The sequence below is a fragment of the Triticum urartu genome, chromosome 7A, assembly GCF_056163025.1.
Source record: "Triticum urartu cultivar PI428250 chromosome 7A, HENAU_Tu73, whole genome shotgun sequence".
Classification (NCBI taxonomy): Eukaryota; Viridiplantae; Streptophyta; class Magnoliopsida; order Poales; family Poaceae; genus Triticum; species Triticum urartu.
The window spans coordinates 377,648,261-377,657,901 of record NC_141879.1 but is presented as its reverse complement, the minus strand read 5'-3'; the positions used below and the strand labels follow the sequence as shown (position 1 = coordinate 377,657,901).

Here is a 9,641-nt window from a genome sequence, read left to right as displayed (position 1 = left end):
CTAGACTATAAGGATTATAATAATATCACCCGTTTATTCCATCTTGCTTGTAAAGCTGAACGTGAAGTGCAGGATCGACAGGCATTGGCGCAGACTAACTTTTCTGCAGGTCGACCTTCATCATGGACACCACGTGCATCATCTACTTCCACACGTTCTGCTACACCAGCACCTCCGTCGGCTGCCACCTCCAACCGTGATACATTAAAGCAGGCACAATCACCACTATCTGCCAAGAGCACACCTTCTGGGCCTGCAAAGAGTTCTTCTTCATCCATGGCATCAACAGGGCAAACACATGATATTATTTGTCGGCGTTGCAAGGGTGGAGGTCATTATGCGAGAGAATGCCCATCTAAGCGTGTGATGATTGTTACTGAGGATGGTGGGTATAAGTTTGCTAGTGACTATGATGAGGAGACTTTGGCTCTTATTACACATGAAGAACACGGTGGAGATGATTTTGATCATGAGACGCAATACATGGCTGCTGAAGATGCTGACAGGTATGAATGTTTAGTTGCTCAACGTGTTTTGAGTGTGCAGGTTACACAAGCTGAGCAAAATCAGAGGCATAATTTGTTCCATACAAAGGGAGTTGTAAAGGAACATTCTATTCGTGTCATCATAGATGGATGGAACTGTAACAACTTGGCTAGCATGGAGATGGTGGAGAAGCTATCTCTCACCACAAGACCACATCCACATCCTTACTACATCCAATGGTTCAACAATAGTGGCAAGGTTAAGGTAACACGTACTGTTCGTGTGCATTTTAGTATCTCTACATATGTTGATTATGTTGATTGTGATGTGGTACCTATGCAAGCATGTTCCTTATTACTTGGTAGACCATGGCATTTTGATATAAATTCTGTACACCATGGTAGAAACAATCAGTATACTCTTGTTCATAAGGGTAAAAATATTACTTTGCTTCCTATGACTCCTGATTCCATTTTGAAAGATGATATTAATAGAGCTAATAAAGCAAAACAGGAGAAAAATAATAGTGAAAACCAAATTGTGGCAAAAGAATTTGAGCAACAAATGAAGCCTAATAATAAACCATCTACTGTTGCTTCAGAAATTAAATTGAAAAGTGCATGGTTACTTGCCACCAAATCTGATATTGATGAGCTAGATTCTAGTAAATCTGTTTGCTATGCTTTTGTGTGCAAAGAGGCATTATTTTCATTCGAGGACGTGCCTTCCTCTTTGCCCCCTACTGTCACTAACATTTTGCAAGAGTTCGCTGACGTCTTCCCACAAGACGTGCCACCGGGATTACCACCTGTTCAAGGAATTGAGCATCAAATTGACTTAATTCCCGGTGCATCGCTACCCAACCGTGCACCATACCGTACCAATCCAGAGGAAACGAAGGAGATTATGCGTCAAGTACAGGAGCTGCTCGACAAAGGTTATATACGTGAATCTCTTAGTCCTTGTGCTGTTCCTATTATACTAGTGCCTAAAAAGGATGGTACGTCACGTATGTGTGTTGATTGTAGAGGCATTGATAATATTACTATTCGTTATCGTCATCCTATTCCTAGGCTAGATGATATGCTTGATGAATTGAGTGGCTCTACAATATTCTCCAAAGTTGATTTGCGTAGTGGATACCATCAAATTCGTATGAAATTGGGAGATGAATGGAAAACAGCATTTAAAACTAAGTTTGGTTTATATGAGTGGTTAGTCATGCCTTTTGGGTTAACTAATGCACCTAGTACTTTCATGAGACTAATGAACGAAGTTTTACGTGCTTTCATTGGACGATTCGTGGTAGTCTATTTTGATGATATACTGATTTATAGCAAATCTTTGGAAGAACATTTGGAACATTTACGTGCTGTTTTTAATGCTCTACGTGATGCACGTTTGTTTGGTAACCTTGGGAAGTGCACCTTTTGCACCGACCGAGTATCTTTTCTTGGCTATGTTGTTACTCCATAGGGAATTGAAGTTTATAAAGCCAAGATTGAAGCTATTGAGAGTTTGCTGCAGCCCAAAACGGTCACACAAGTGAGGAGTTTTCTTGGACTCGCTAGTTTCTACAGGCATTTTGTGAGAGATTTTAGCACCATTGCTGCACCTCTCAATGAGCTTACAAAGAAGGATGTGCCTTTTGTTTGGGGTACCGCACAGGAAGAAGCCTTCACAATATTGAAAGATAAATTGACACATGCTCCTTTACTCCAACTTCCCGACTTTAATAAGACTTTTGAGCTTGAATGTGATGCTAGTGGAATTGGATTAGGAGGTGTGTTATTACAAGATGGCAAACCTGTTGCATACTTTTCTGAAAAATTGAGTGGGCCTAGTCTGAACTATTCTACTTATGATAAAGAATTATATGCTCTTGTTCGGACCTTAGAAACATGGCAACATTATTTATGGCCCAAAGAATTTGTTATACATTCTGATCATGAATCTTTGAAACATATTAAAAGTCAAGCTAAACTGAATCGTAGACATGCTAAATGGTTTGAATTCATTGAGACTTTCCCTTATGTCATTAAACACAAGAAGGGTAAAGAAAATGTTATTGCTGATGCTTTGTCTCGTCGCTATACTATGCTTTCAAAACTTGACTTCAAAAATTTTGGTTTGGAGACCATCAAAGATCAATATGTGCATGATGCTGATTTTAAAGATGTAATGCAGAATTGTAAAGAAGGAAGAACATGGAACAAGTTCGTTATTAATGATGGCTTTGTGTTCCGTGCTAACAAGCTATGCATTCTTGCTAGCTCTGTTCATCTTTTGTTGTTGCAGGAGGCGCATGGAGTAGGATTAATGGGACACTTTGGCGTGAAGAAGACGGAGGACGTACTTGCTACACATTTCTTTTGGCCAAAGATGAGACGGGATGTTGAGCGTTTTGTTGCTCGCTGCACTACATGTCAAAAAGCTAAGTCATGACTCAATCCTCATGGGTTATATATGCCTTTGCATGTGCCTAGTGTTCCTTGGGAGGATATATCTATGGACTTTGTTTTAGGTTTACCTCGAACAAAGAAGGGGAGGGATAGCATATTTGTTGTCGTGGATAGATTCTCAAAAATGGCACACTTTATACCATGTCATAAAAGCGATGATGCTGTTAATGTTGCTGATTTGTTCTTTCATGAAATTATTTGCTTGCATGGTGTGGCAAATACTATTGTTTCATATCATGATACTAAATTTCTTAGCCACTTTTGGAGATGTTTATGGGCTAAGTTGGGGACTAAACTGCTTTTTAGTACTACTTGTCACCCCCAAACGGATGGTCAAACTGAAGTAGTCAATAGAACATTGTCTACTATGCTTAGGGCTGTTTTGAAGAATAATAAGAAAATGTGGGAAGAATGCTTGCCTCATATTGAATTTGCTTATAATCGTTCGTTGCATTCTACTACTAAGATGTGCCCTTTTGAAATTGTGTATGGTTTCCTACCTCGTGCACCCATTGATTTATTGCCTCTTCCATCTTTGGAGAAGGTTAATTTTGATGCTAAACAACGGGCTGAATTGATCTTAAAAATGCATGAGTTAACTAAGGAAAACATTGAGCGTATGAATGCTAAATATAAACTTGCTGGAGATAAGGGTAGAAAACATGTTGTCTTTGCACCTGGAGATCTTGTTTGGTTACATTTGCGTAAGGATAGGTCTCCTAATTTGCGCAAATCAAAGCTAATGCCACGTGCTGATGGTCCTTTTAAGGTGTTAGAGAAAATAAATGATAATGCATATAAACTTGAGCTGCCTGTAGATTTTGGGGTTAGTCCCACTTTTAACATTGCAGATTTGAAGCCTTATTTGGGTGAGGAAGATGAGCTTCCGTCGAGGACGACTTCATTTCAAGAAGGGGAGGATGATGAGGACATCAATACCATTGTTACACCCACAGCACCTACTACTACCTATACTGGACCAATTACTAGAGCTCGTGCCCGCCAATTAAATTATCAGGTACTTCCGTTTCTTGGTAATGATTCTAATGTTCATGAGAATATGATGTTGCCTAAACTGGATACATTTGTTTTTTGCTTACAAATGAAGGGCCTGGTATGGATAAGAGTGATGAACATTGGAGCAAGAACAAGGATGGAGCTGATGGCATGCGCAAGGGGAACAAGAACGGAGTTACAAGTGATGATTTCAGGACATTAAAGCCACCATAATGAGTGCATGAAGCCTTGGACGAAATATACAAGATGCCACTTCATAAACTTCGTCCAGAGGCTATTCTAGGTGATGTGTCACCTTATTATTGGGCCAGGCCCATGTAATTTCGAAATACATAAGTATAGGCTGTTTTTAGAGTCCGTATGTGTGGGGAAACAAGAGATAGGGTTAGTTTCAGACCCCTTCCCCCAAGGGCCACGAAATTCCCCCCCCTCTTCCTCCATATATACAGCCCTTAGGGCACTGTTTAGACTTTGGGTTTTGTTTAGATCAAAAGTTCGCCATAGTTGCAACTTCGCGTACTTTTTTTGTGTTCAACGACCAGACCAAGGCGTCACAGAACCCCACCTTGATCAATAATTATATTCGCAATATCGAGATTGCAATCTTAGTTTCTTGCTTGTTCTTTGTTTGCTTGCAGGAAACAGACCTTCGTGATCAGGTTGATCGTGCTCCGGCGTGGTCAATAACCTCTCGGAGTTGGTTTAGCGATTGCTAAGGCGCGACGTCCTCGCATGTTCGTAGTCGGATCGTCAAAGTCGATTTCCTCCAAAACGATAGCCACCATCTCATCGAAAGACGAGACACCTTTGCCTCTATCAGAAGAAGACAAACCCCAGACCACAGGCTTCATATGGTCCAAAGGCTTTATACAGACAGAGGACTCACTTGAGTCACACTAACACAAATGTTTTGCAGGGAAATCATACCCAGGACTATGAATATGAGTGTGTTTCATCAAACCGCCATGTTCATAAGACCAAGAACTACTCTGCTTATTCCTATGAGTATTATTCACCTCCTGCAAAACTATTTGCCAGGGCTTCAAAGCCAAAGTTCTCAGATGCTGCACTTAGACTTATTGCTTCGAAGCCACCCTTGAAGATGTGGGTGGCTAAGAAAGCTTAACTCTCTTTTGCAGGGAAAGGTCTCCAGCCGAAAATCAAATGCATCTGAAGCTATTGCTGGGGACCTAAAACATCTTGTAGGGCACAAGATCAAATGCCGAAATGGTCTTATTATGTATTTTGTTCCTGAGTCGCTTGCTATTTGTCCTATCAGTCCTACCCTCGTCTAAGCTTTCATAATCCACTTGCTCGTCAAATGTTTATGCTTCACAATACTCTTCGTGAAGCCTATCCCCCTAACTGCATTGTAGGGTATGACACCAGCCGCTTCAGAATGGATTATTAATAGTGGATGTACTAATCACATGATTGGCGAACGAAGTCTTCTCGTGGACTCAACCTTACGACCATCTGACAAAAGTCACATCACTTTTGCTGACACTGGTAAAAGCAAGGTATTGGGTCTAGGTACAGTTGCAATCTCAAAGGATCAGCACATGGATAAAGTGATGCTTGTTGAATCCCTTGGTTTCAACTTAATGTCTGTCTCAATGCTTTGCAATTTGAACATGATTGTGATATTTGGAAAATATCGTTGCCTTGTTCTAATGGAATCTGACAAGTCTCTAGTCTTTGAAGGGTATCAGAAAGATGATTTGTAGTATGTCAATATGTTCAATATTACTTTCATAAGCTTCGCTATGACAATACTTTTAATTTGCTTACATATGAGTGGAATTGAGTCGAATTTTCTTACATATGACAAGTGCATGGGCTTAGCATGTTATTCATAAAGATTTGAAAATTAGTGCCAACATTTTGGTGAAACATTGATTAATTTTGTTTCCTCAAATTTCTGGTACTCAATATGTTCAATATTCAATAAAGGTCATGCCGAATTCTCTCGGACCCTTCTTAGCTGGTTCCTCTTGTCAATATTACTTGCATAATTTAGTATTCATGTCAACCATTTGCAATTGATAAGTGTTGTTGGGTAACGCAGTAGTTTCAAAAAAAACCTACGCACACGCAAGATCATGGTGATGCATAGCAACGAGAGGGGAGAGTGTTGTCTACGTACCCTCGTAGACCATAAGCGGGAGCGTTATGACAACGCAGTTGATGTAGTCGTACGTCTTCACGGTCGACCGATCCTAGTACCGAAAGTACAGCACCTCCGCGATCTGCACACGTTCAGCTCGGTGACGTCCCCCGAACTCACGATCCAGCAGAGTGTCGAGGGAGAGCTTCGTCAGCACGACAACGTGATGACGGTGATCATGATGCTACCAGAATAGGGCTTCGCCTAAGCACACCGCTACGATATGACCGAGGTGGATTATGGTGGAGGGGGGCACCGCACATGGCTGGAAACAATCAACTTGTGTGTTCTAGGGTGCCTCCCTGCCCCGTATATAAAGGAGAAAGGGGGAGGCCGGCCGGCCTTGGGGCACGCCAAGGAGAGGGAGGAGTCCTCCTCCTAGTAGGAGTAGGACTCCCCCTTTCCTAGTCCAACTAGGAAGAAGGAGGGGGGAGGAAAGAGAGGGAGGGAGGGAGGGAAAGAGGGCCCCCCCTTGTCCAATTCGGACTCCCAAGGGGGGGGGCGCGGCCAGCCCTATGGCCTCCCCTCTCTCTCACACAAGGCCCATGTTGGCCCATCAATTCCCCTGGGGGTTCCGATAACCCCCCGGCACTCCCATAATTATCGGGTGGCCTCCGGAACTCATCCGGTGTCCGAATATAGTCATCCAATATATCAATATTTATGTCTCGACCATCTTGAGACTCCTCGTCATGTCCATGATCACATCCGGGACTCCGAACTACCTTCGGTACATCAAAACATATAAACTCATAATACCGATCGTCACCAAACGTTAAGCGTGCAGACCCTACGGGTTCGAGAACTATGTAGACATGACCGAGACACGTCTCCGATCAATAACCAATGGCGGAACCTGGATGTTCATATTGGCTCCCACATATTCTACGAAGATCTTTATCGGTCAAACCGCATAACGATATACATTGTTCCCTTTGTCATCGGTATGTTACTTGCCCGAGATTCGATCGTCGTTATCTCAATACCTAGTTCAATCTCGTTACCAGCAAGTCTCTTTACTCGTTCCGTAATGCATCATCACATAACTAACTCATTAATCACATTGCTTGCAAGGCTTATATTGATGTGCATTACCGAGAGGGCCCAGAGATACCTCTCCGACAATCGGAGTGACAAATCCTAATCTCGATCTATGCCAACTCAACAAACACCATCGGAGACACCTGTAGAGCACCTTTATAATCACCCAGTTATGTTGTGACATTTGGTAGCACACAAAGTGTTCCTCCGGTACTCAGGAGTTGCATGATCTCATAGTCATAGGAACATGTATAAGTTATGGAGAAAGCAATAGCAACAAACTAAACGATCATTGTGCTAAGCTAACGGATGGGTCAAGTTAATCACATCATTCTCTAATTATGTGATCCCGTTAATCAAATGACAACTCATGTCTATGGTTAGGAAACATAACCATCATTGATTCAACGAGCTAGTTAAGTAGAGGCATACTAGTGACACTGTTTGTCTATGTATTCACACATGAAGTAAGTTTCCGGTTAATACAATTCTAGCATGAATAATAAACATTTATCATGATATAAGGAAATATAAATAACAACTTTATTATTGCCTCTAGGGCATATTTCCTTCAAGTGCTTCATAATGATTATTATGGATCATGAGGTGTAAGATCTGTCCGATCTACAAATGTCCATGTATGGAAAGTATTGAAACTGTAGTACAATCTGGGCTCTTCTTGAAGAAGGGATTTCAAGAATTAGTGGTAACGGTTTTTAACTTCAACTAGTATACAATTCTACCCATTTGTACAATTTTTTTACTAACTTTGTTGTTGATATTAACTGCTGTATAGTGTATTCCATGCAACGTAAGGGTTGACTTCAACAATTTATGCGGTAACTTCATGGAATTTGAGGATGATCAAGGGCGCACATTCGAATTGGATGTGCATAAACGAAAGGAAAGAACCATCATATATGGAAATGGATGGGAGTAGTACATTTCACAGAATAATTTCATCAACGGAGAGTACATAGCCTTTTCCTTAATAGGAGAGGTCAACTGGTTAAGAACACCGTATTTCTCCAATGATGACAATGACGGTAACCAGGATGATGGAAACAACCAAGATGACAAGGACAACCATGAAGACGAGGATATCTAGGATGACGACAACCGGAATGACGAGGATGAGTAAGATGATGAGGATGGTCCATTCAATTCTACAATTTTCTCTTTAAGGATGAAGAAGCTTACTCAGGATGAGACCATAAATGTCATTGTGATGTTACCATCTAGTGTGGCCTTCTTGGGGAGGCCCTTTGTCCATCATTTAACTACAACCGACATCGTCAAAAAAGTCATGGGGAGACGTTTTGTATTCTTTCAACTTTTTTGTCCATAACCAAATATGGTGAGATGTCTAACATTGTTTGCTCTCTGTTTGCTCTTAATGACGGGGGGGGGGGGGGTTTAGAAGTTACCTATGAAGATATTTTCTGGAGTGGACATCCACGGCGTCGGCAATGCTATAGTACGCCATGGACCAAGAGTGCGTGTCGCCAACGTTTAGTACAAGACGGAATTAGACTGGCCCATATCCTTCTATGAGTCTGGCTGGCGGGAATGCATGATGGGAAAGAGAGAACTAAGGGTGGACACCCTTGTGATAATCACCATAAGGAAGAGCAACCACAACGAGTTTCAGATGATGGTTGTAGTTGACCATGTTTGGAAGTAAGGTCTAAGTCATGAATATATCAGTCGATAAACTGTTAGTTGGTATGTTAAGATGGATGTGATACATTGATGTTTGCTTCTTAAGTCGAACAAATTTGAAGTGTTACTTAATTATTTGGTCGTTTGTTTTCAAAATGAATTCAGTCTGGTTCAGTTATATTAAGAATCATATGAGTATGCCTTTTGGAGTAATGTGTGTCAACGCGCAATGCCAACAATTGGTGTACTCTCTCGACCCTTTCCCTCCAGTGGTGGGGCACTACGGCAAAACCTCCACTTCTAATATGGCAACTATGGTGGGCAACAATAGAGGCCTGTGGCGTGTAGGAAGTAATGCCCGCCACTGGAAGCTACCTACAAGTGGTGGGCGTGCGCCCACCACTGATGCGATGTTAACAGTGGCGGGCGGCCCTGGGAGCCTTGCGCGCCACTGCAGGCTCTTTTGCACCCGCCACTGCTAGGCATTCCTGCAGTAGTGAGGGGTGAATAGGTGACTAACAATTTTTTTAATCTTTTGACAATTCTAGTCTTATCAAAATAATAAGTTGTCTAGATATGCAACTAGGTGGACAACCTATATGACAAGCTCAACAACAACAAGGAAATAACAAACACAAAGTAAAGGACCGAAAGAATTGCAAGTGTGTAACACCCATGATGCGGCTATATCTCCCACGTGTCGAGGCATGACTTAGAGGCATAACCGCATGGTGGTTTAGTCGCAAGTGGGGAAATCTTCACACATCCCATGTACTGAATAAGAAGGGATAAAGAGTTGGCTTAGA

The 9,641-nt window shown here is 41.8% G+C and overlaps 1 pseudogene; it reads left to right on the top strand.

The window, feature by feature from the left end:
- Nucleotides 1-7,813: 7,813 nt before the first annotated feature.
- On the top strand, nt 7,814-8,521 carry LOC147959656 (uncharacterized; annotated as a pseudogene).
- Nucleotides 8,522-9,641: the final 1,120 nt, after the last annotated feature.